The 10,019-nt window shown below is 48.5% G+C and overlaps 1 long non-coding RNA gene across 2 annotated transcripts; it reads left to right on the forward strand.

The window, feature by feature from the left end:
* The first annotated feature begins 8,068 nt into the window (after positions 1 to 8,068).
* On the forward strand, positions 8,069 to 8,997 carry LOC309513578. Of its 2 annotated transcripts, XR_014211481.1 has the most exons (4): positions 8,069 to 8,401; positions 8,595 to 8,659; positions 8,758 to 8,817; positions 8,901 to 8,997. It is a non-coding gene; the product is annotated as an uncharacterized lncRNA (long non-coding RNA). The 2 variants fall into 2 exon arrangements; XR_014211480.1 differs by having other exon boundaries at positions 8,069 to 8,659.
* The last annotated feature ends 1,022 nt before the right edge of the window (positions 8,998 to 10,019 follow it).

The raw sequence follows: 10,019 nt of genomic DNA on the forward strand, positions 1-10,019 counted from the left end.
TTGACCATCTCTGAAATCAAGCCGTTCGATATTGTGACGTCATAAGATCGTACGCCCCTCCCACTATTGTGATTGACAGCCGTGTTTCAACACAAGACCCGCCCTGAGCAAGCTGTGACAGCCGTCGTCATAGTAGTCCGCCATTGTTGATATGCTGGAGTAGAATGGCGTCTAAGCGATTGTGGTGTTCTGTTCTTAGATGTAATAAGGAACACAGCAGTCATTTGGATGTTCCTAAATCCGAGCCGTTGAAGAAGCAGTGGCTGAGTTTTGTTTTTGAAGCGATATGCCCAAAGGATTGACGCGGGGATTCCCTCACGGGGATTCCCCACGATCGTCTGTGCTTTCATGTTTGCGCAAATCATTTCACACCAAACAGCTTCACAAACGAGAAAAAACGGATCGGTACCAACGTGTTCCTGCTGAACCTCCAGAAGATGTGAGTGTAATGTTTTATTAACCTTTATATTAGTATTTATATTAATCTTTGCGAAATTTGCAAACCTTGCTGCAGGCTTCAAGATGAATGCGTCTAAGGTTTACACTCAGGGTACATTACGGCATGTTTTCTATGTACGACGTTCTCAATATAATTCATAATCCCACGTTTATAACGAATAACACGTGGTTATTGTGTTAGATACGGTCAGAGAATGTCTAATACGGTGTACCCACAGAACAGAGGGGCGGGGTGAGCAAAGCTCATTATCATTTAAAGACACATGCACTGAAACGGCGTGCTGAAAACAGAGCTGTTTTTGACCAGGTAAAATTAGTGTTTTCTTACAATACTAATGAGAATTTTTAATTAAAGTATATTACAAACTTTTAATTTAGACCCTAAAGAATCATATTAGCTTGTACAAAAATGGCATTATATGACCCCTTTAAACAAGGTACAGCGTGGACATCTCTGGAGATAAGCCCGGGTGGTACCCTCCATCCCGGGCCAGTAAAAGTGTCGTCTCAACAAGGCCAACGTCCTCTCTTGCCCCTGATGTCCCATCCTGCCATGATAGGCCTCCAACAAAGCCTGCCACCGTCCTTCAGGGACCACTATCTGACGGACCTCCTCTTCTCGGCCGGGCTCCTGCAGTGCCCTACAAAGCACCCCTTCCTTTAGGCACAGCCTCGCCCTCTGTCCCAGCAAGCCCCGCACAACTCGAGTCTCAGCTCGACGTTCCGCCCCCTCGGGCCAGATCTTCTGTTCTACCCACGTCCGCACCTTCAGCACATCTCCGTCTCCGCCCTGCCACGACCTCCAACGTGATGGATCCCACCCCCAACATGGAGGAGGGTCCTCGGACTCTTGTCCCGGTGCTTCAACGATCCCCACCATCAATCCCTCATCGGACCCCGCTCCGGGGGCCTGTAGATGGCCTGCCAATCCTTCACGCCTAGATAATACATCGGCATTGGTGTGTTCCCTTCCTGGTCGGTACTGGATCTGGTAGTCAAAATTGGCCAGTTGTGCCACCCAGCGTTGCTCCACCGCCCCCAGCTTGGCCGTTTGTAGGTGTACCAGCGGGTTATTGTCTGTGACAACCTGTACCTTGGCTCCCCAAAGATAGTCTTTGAACTTTTCGCTTAGCGCCCATTTCATGGCTAACAGCTCGAGTTTGAAGGAACTATAGTTTGAGTCGTTCTTTTCGGCGGGGTGTAAGCTTCGGCTGGCGTACGCAATTACCCTTTCCTCTCCTTGCTGTTTCTGCGCCAGGACTGCACCCAACCCAAGCTGGCTGGCATCAGTGTATAAGATAAATGGTTGTGCGAAGTCAGCATAGGCTAGGATCGGGGCCTGCAACAGCTCTTGTTTAAGCCTCTGAAAGGCAGCTTCACAGGCTGGGTCCCATTGAATCGTCGGGGACCCTCGACCCCGAGTTCGTCCGGTGCCTCCAAGCAGTTGGTTAATAGGTTTAGCGATTTTGGAGAAGTCTTGTATGAATCGCCGGTAGTAGCCCACAAAGCCCAGGAATGACCGCACTTGACGCACCGTCTTGGGTGCTGCCCACTCTTGCACCGCCACCACCTTCTCTGGATCAACCGAGATCCCTGCCGCACTGACCACATGCCCCAAGAACTTAACCTCCTTACGGAAAAGCTGACACTTGTCGGGCTGTAGCTTCAACCCGTAACGCTCAAGGGAGCGGAAGACTTGCCCCAGATGCTCCAAGTGAGACTTAAAATCAGGAGAGTAAACGATAACATCATCCAAGTAGACAAGAGTGGTATCCATCAGCTGACTGCCTAAACAACGCTGCATCAGCCGTTGGAACGTGGCTGGGGCGTTGCAAAGCCCGAACGGCATCCGGTCCCATTCATAGAGGCCGAAGGGGGTGGTAAATGCCGTCTTCTCCCGGTCATGCTCGTCCATTTGCACCTGCTAATAGCCGCTGGCTAGATCGAGGGTGGAATACCAGGCAGCTTGAGTGAGGCTCGTGAGGGAATCTTCGACTCGTGGTAGTGGAAAAGCATCTCTTTTGGTTACCTGATTTAACCTCCTGTAGTCCACACAGAACCTCCAGGAGCCCGTTTTCTTACGGACCAATACTATCGGTGCAGCCCAAGGGCTACTGCTCTCACGAATAATCCCTCTGGCAAGCATTCCCCGCAACAAGGTACGAACCTCCGGGTACAAGGTCGGGGGTACAGGTCGATAGCGTTCTCGGCTCGGCGCCGCGTCTCCGGTCGGAATCTGATGCTTTACCGCATCTGTGCGGCCATAGTCCTCCTCGTGGGTGGCGAACAAGTGCTGCCAATCCTTCAAGAACTCCTGGAGTTGTCCCGTTTGTTCTTCCCTCAACCCTTCGCCCCGTAAAGACTCTCCCTGCAAATGGGCCGGCAATCCTCTCCCACTCTCCTCCACTCCCGAACCAACTCGGGCTAGGGCCACTTCAACCACCGTTGGACTCACCCGCTCAAAACTCACTTCCCCCTGCTCATGAACCTGCTGTGGCTTCACTGAGGTCACTCGGGCCAAACGCTGATGACGGTATAAAAGCACCGGAAAAGGGTTTGTGTTCCGGACTCGAACGAGGATCCTGCCCCCTCGGACAGTGGTTAGCCCTCGAGCTACCTCTACCTTGGGACCCTCGTCATGGGGTTCCACCAGGACCCATTCGTGTGGATGGTAACGTCGAGGGGGAAGCCTAACTCGGACCACAGCCTCGCTTTGAGCTGGAATAGACAGGGCGTAACGGCAAACCATTCTTCCCATACTCTCTCGGTCATGCTGTTGTTCGGCCAGACATATCCGACGGCAATCAGCCCTGATGCGGTCCCACTCTCGGCCGGCAGGTGTTGCGGCTGCTCGTGCCGGTGCACTTCGAAACAGCTCCTCCCAACAGTCCGAAATGACATTCATTCCGATCAGTGCACGATGGGACCCCAAACACGGGTCTCGGACGACCACTACCCCCTTCTGAGGTACTAGAACTCCATGGATCTGTAAATCGGTCACCAAGTATCCCACATACGGGATGTCCAGCCCGTTCGCTCCACGGAGCGTCAGCCAGGGGGCCTCTGCAGGGAGTTGGCTTCCGGAACCAAACAGCTCCTGGGCCAAGCTTTCTGAAAATAGGGTCATTTGGGAACCCGTATCCAAGAGACACCGTATTTTCTGGCCATTTACCTGGACCACAACCACCGGACAACGGCCTACCAGGCAGCTCTGAGAAGATATCGAAGGAGGGGGGTCTGACAAGGGGGTCCCGACCACTTGACCCACAGTGGCCGGAGACTCTAAAAACCCCCTTGGGATGCCCGTCGAGCAGAACACTGGCGAACGTAGTGCCCCGGTTCTCCACAGCCGTTACAGATGGGACGCCCATGTACATCCCACTGAAATCGAGAGCCCACTGACCGGGGAGGACGATGTTCGAACGGGCGACCCCCATCGGAGTAGGCCCGCTCTCGAGAGTGAGAAGGGAACTGGGGCCGTTCTCGACGTAGTTCTTCCCTCACAGATTTGGATAACTCAGACATTTGCTCACGGACATCCCTCTTTAATTCCTCCCGGAAGACCTGCTTCCAATCGGGCGCCGCCGGGGCCGGAGGAGGATCAACAACGTTCGTAGCCAGACAGCTGGGGACACCGGCATGCTCCGCCTGGTCATGCTCAAGGGCCAAAGCTTCCCGTCGGAGCTCTTCGAAAGTCAAATTCGGCTCTCTCCTCAGTTGTACCCGCAAACTCTGGCGAACTGGGCCCTCCCGTAGTCCCAGCACAAATTGGTCCCGCAACAGGACCTCTTCGCCCCCCAGGCCATGATCTTGTCTCCCCGTCAGCCTAGAATACTGCTCCCGCAGTTGTAAGGTGAATGCCCGAACGGATTGTCGAGGGCCTTGACGGGAATTAAAGAACTTCGCCCTCAGTACTGCTACCGGGGTGGTATCCCCATATTGCCCAGTGAGGAAGTCGAAAATCGCCTGGATTGTCGCTCGATTAGCTTCTGGTGCTGCTTGGACTTCCCTTCTTGCATCCCCTTCCAGGGAATTCAGCACAAACTGGACCCTCTGTATGGCGTTCAGACCTTGGAGTCCCGCCAAGTACTCTACCTGGATTTTCCACTCAGACAGACTCATTTCAGACCCCGAGCCTCCATACCTCGGGGCCCACGGGGCACCCATGAAAATCGGCATGACAGGTGGCCGAGCCCCAGGTTCTTCCCCCTCTGCCATCACCGACTCTGGTCGCTCAACTCAAAGTGTAACCCTGCCGACTACGCCAAATTTCTGTCACAGGTCGGGATGGGCCGAACCAGACTACACCCACCCCTAGACCAAGAACACTTTGAGGAGCGTGCCAGAGACGAGACCAGAGACAGAGAATAAAAGTAACAATTTTATTGAGAATAAAATAATTGATAATCCTAATCTAAAAGTCTTCTCCTCTCCCTCGTCCAGGGAGGATCCAAAGCGGGGCAAGCAGACACACCCTTCCCCACAGGCGGCGATTCCCAGTAAGGAGTGCTGGACAGGTAAGTATTGGACAGGTGAGTTTCTCACAGGTGGGTAGATGATCCAAGTTTCCCTTCCTCTTGCACGTGAGGGGAACAGTTCCCAGCAGTCAATAATAGGCAGGTAAGTATCTTACGGTAGGTTGTCAACGTTCCTTCTCCCAGGCTGGTATCAGGTGCACGGTGGGAGGTAATGGACGGGTGAGTTCTCCGATGAGCGGATGGTCAAAGCTTCCTCTCCTCTTTCGCGTAGGGGACAGTTCACGGCAGTCGATGATGGGCAGGTAAGTATCTTACGGTAGGTAGATTGACCGAGCTCCTTCTTCCACGCTGGTATCAGATTCACAATGGGAGGAGGTGAAACAGATAAGTTCTCCGATGAGCGGATGGTCAAAGCTTCCTCTCCTCTTTCACGTGGGGAACAGTTCACAGCAGTCAATAATGTGCAGGTAGGTATCTTACGGTAAGTAGGTTGACCGAGCTCCTTCTTCCAAGCTGGTATCAGGTTCCCAATGGGAGGTGGTGAACAGGTGAGTTCTCCGATGAACGGATGGTCGAAGCCTCCTCTCCTCTTTCACGTGGGGGACAGCTCACAGCAGTCGATAATGTGCAGGTAGGTATCTTACGGTAAGTAGGTTGACCGAACTCCTTCTTCTACACCAAGGGCAATTACAACGGTAAGAAGTGGACAGGTAGGACTGCAGCAGGTCCTCCGTAAACACCGTACGAGACTTCCCCTAGGGCAGAAGGGGGCAAGCTCAGGAGCGGTGTACAACTCTCACGGGTGTCTTGGACGGGTGAGTACTTCGCACCCTACAGATGGACTTCAGGGCTGTAGCGGACTCACGGTCACAGGTAGAACGGCTCACGTGTGTCGTAGGAAAGACGGGGACTTCACACCGTACCGGTGGCTTCAGGGCTGTAGCGAACTCACGGTCACAGACTGAACTGGGCTTTCTCTAGGACAGACAAAATCATAACTTCACACAACGATATAGTGTTTCTCACATGTGTCGTGGGGAAGACAGGAACTTCACACCATACAGGTGGGCTTCAAGGCTGTAGCGAACTCACAGTCACAGACTGAGCTGGGTTTTCTCTAGGGCAGACAGAATCATAACTTCACACAGCAATATAATGTTCTCACAGGTGTCGTGGGGAAGGCAGGAACTTCACACCGTACAGGTGGACTTCGAGGCTGTAGCGAACTCACAGTCACCGACTGAGCTGGGTTTTCTCTAGGGCAGACAGAATCATAACTTCACACAGCAATATAATGTTTCTCACATGTGTCGTGGGGAAGACAGGAACTTCACACCATACAGGTGGGCTTCAAGGCTGTAGCGAACTCACAGTCACAGACTGAGCTGGGCTTTCTCTAGAAGTCCACCTGTACGGTGTGAAGTTCCTGCCTTCCCCACGACACCTGTGAGAACATTATATTGCTGTGTGAAGTTATGATTCTGTCTGCCCTAGAGAAAACCCAGCTCAGTCTGTGACTGAGCTGCTCATAACCTTCATAAGAATCATAACTTCACACAGCAATATGTTTCTCACATGTGTCGTGGGGAAGACAGGAACTTCACACCATACAGGTGGGCTTCAAGGCTGTAGCGAACTCACAGTCACAGACTGAGCTGGGCTTTCTCTAGAACAGACAGAATCATAACTTCGCACAGCAATATAATGTTCTCACAGGTGTCGTGGGGAAGACAGGGACTTCACACCGTACAGGTGGGCTTCAAGGCTGTAGCGAACTCACAGTCACAGACTGAGCTGGGTTTTCTCTAGGGCAGACAGAATCATAACTTCACACAGCAATATAATGTTCATGTGTCGTGGAGAAGGCAGGAACTTCACACCGTACAGGTGGGCTTCGAGGCTGTAGCAAACTCAGTCACAGACTGAGCTGGGTTTTCTCTAGGGCAGACAGAATCATAACTTCACACAGCAATATAATGTTCTCACAGGTGTCGTGGGGAAGGCAGGAACTTCACACCGTACAGGTGGACTTCGAGGCTGTAGCGAACTCACAGTCACCGACTGAGCTGGGTTTTCTCTAGGGCAGACAGAATCATAACTTCACACAGCAATATAATGTTCTCACAGGTGTCGTGGGGAAAACAGAGACTTCACAACAACTGTCTTTTCAAACCCTTTCCTCTGTTGGGCATACTCGATCTCTCCAGGCTCTGATGATGTACAATATACCAGCCTGACTCTTGGGCGAGTGCACGGCAGTTGAAAGCAATCTTCCACACACCCACAGCAATTTCACTCCAATAGGAACGTCAATTCGAACACCACAAATCCACTCGTTAAAGTGTAATTAAGACCAGCACTCACCCTGGGTCTCGATCTAAAGAGCGAAGGATCGGCGGTGTGAGAAAGGAAGTTCTAAACACTTCTTCATAGACATGAACTGGATTCGCTTCACCATCCGAACGGAAGGAGGAGATAAGAACGGCAGAGAATCAGTTTACTTCACTCAGTGTTATTCATACAGCGCACTCCAAGCACTTCAACCCACATCTATCTCAGTATCAAACGTGCAATAGGAGATTCAATAATCAATTACTTATCTTCACTCTCCCATCCAGACGATGTGCTTTCCTCTTTCCCTCTCTCTTTCCGCCTTCAATTCCTCATACACACGATATTCCTTTTTCCTCGCAACAAGCCCTCAACGACACACTTCAGAGAACACTTCCCAACAGGAACAAGTCACATCCAAGCGGGGAAAGAACACCACAAACAGGGGAAGAACAACCCTCACTTTCTCTTCCTCTGACTTTTTATACTCTCATGAGCTAGTGTGGCCCCATTCAAACGCTCAGCGCAAATTACCCACACCTGCTGTCAATCCGCCACTAGGTTACCATAGCGACAGGCACTCACCCAGGCTTTGGGACGGTGTTTCGCTTCCCAAATCTCAGCGGGGACATTTCTCTAACAGGGATAGTCCCGGGCTTATTTGTCACCCCGTGACAAGATCAGCAAGCAAGGTAAAAAAAAAAAAAAAAAAAAAAAACCTTCTGTGTGTGTTGACATGATTTTGCCCAGTTTAACCTATGTGTTATAACGTTCGTTAGCCTAACGTCGTCAACATGGCGGTAACGAACTTTACCACGGTAAACTGACCTAACGTTTCATTTTACACACTTTGTTAGATTATTGAATTGTCGAGTTAAAATATGCCAACGAGCAACGCGTTTACATTAACAATAAATGTGAATAAACTAATGTGAAATTCTGTTTTGGTTGTAGATAATGTTGGCCTACTGATGAGAACCTTTATAGTTTTAGCATTAGTTTGCAAACTATAACATATTATAGTTTTTTTTTTTTTTATGGAATTTAATATTTACTTCCATTTTTGTATGTGTTTAAAGGCAACTGCAATAAAGCGCCAATTCGCGCCAGTGACGTCTAGCAAGATTCCAGAGGTAACTTTAGGCCATTTGTGATATATTTTGAGATAAGTTTGCTGAAATGATTAGCAATATGTGAAAATTGCTTTGGAGCTACTGGTGCAGACTAGGTAGCTTACAATATCTTATAAAATCTCTATAAAATTGGCTAACTTTATATCAAATAAGTGACCTTTGCATCATGTCTAACATTATATTTATTTCACAGCAAATGAACCAATCAGAAGATGGACCATTTTCTATGTTCAGTCTCACCAGATTAAATGTATCCAGGTAAGCACTGCAGTAAAACTCACTAATTCATTCATACCAAATCTAGCATTCTAAACAACTTAAGTTTATATTTTTGCATTATTTTGATATTTTATTAGGCAGAAGACTCTACCATTGCAGTCCCACCTGACCAGGAATGTCCTAATATCAGCGCACAGGTGGGTTAACTACTGTAGGAAGGAGAACGATCATCACACAGTGATTTCTTGCATGTTTCTTACTGTGTATTTGTCTCAAACAGGGACTCCTTCACTACAGACAAGCTGAAATGGGCTAAAATCATCGATTTCAGTCTTTCTTTCTATGGATCTCAGCATTTTTGGACAGAATTTAGGATTTGTAAGTATAAAAATGTAATCTGGCATAATTTAATTTAGTTCTTTTGTATGCTATTTATTGACAAAAGCTGTTTACAAATATATATTCTTAGGTTTTTGTGAAAATAATAATAAAAATGAACAAAAAAGGAGGTTAAAAATAATGTGACACTAATATTCAACACAGTCTCACTCCCTACACGTCAAATGTCTGACGCATGGTCCAGGAACCCTGGCGTCATTTTTTAACGCACTGGGTATACCCTTGGCGTCATTTTTCAACGAGCAGGGTAGTCCTATAGATTGAACCTGGGACGTTCAACGTTGAAATTTGACGTCTTGGGTAAGCACACCACAACATGTTGTCTGCCATTACAACAAGACTATACTACAAAAATAAAAATGAATAGGCTACAAAAAAACGATCTATGCCAGGGCGAGTCAAATGGCGGCCCCCAGATAATTTTTATCTGGCTCTCCAACTGGTTTTTGATGTTTTAAAACTCTCGCAATCTGATATCAAAAGTTTAGCGCGTTCATCAGTGGTGAGTTTAACAACGCACATGGTGTGCAACCGCATTCAGCGGTGAGTTTAACAACACTCAATTTAATGATCGATCTAAATTATGCCAGGACGAGTCAAATGGCGGACCCCCGATCATTTTTATCTGGCTCTCCAACTGGTTTTTGATGTTTAAAAACCCTCGCAATCTGATGTCAAAGGTTTAGCGCGTTCATCAGCGGTGAGTTTAACAACGCACATGGTGTGCAACCGCATTCAGCGGTGAGTTTACTCCTTTAACTAAAGCATGCTGGATAACAGATTTTTATCGGGTTTTTTTATTTTATTTAAATAAATATAATATGCTACGATTGTGTTCAATTAATCAGTTTATTTATATATTTTTTTGTTTATTATTAAGTCCTTTAAAACAATTACGCTGACATCACCGGGTTATCCCAAAGTTCATTGCGATTTTCCTCTCGGTAAGTACGGTACATTAATATACATGGATCTATTATTCTTACATTTACACATCTAA

Source organism: Leuciscus leuciscus (assembly GCF_965113295.1).
Source record: "Leuciscus leuciscus genome assembly, chromosome: 13".
NCBI classification, from domain to species: Eukaryota; Metazoa; Chordata; class Actinopteri; order Cypriniformes; family Leuciscidae; genus Leuciscus; species Leuciscus leuciscus.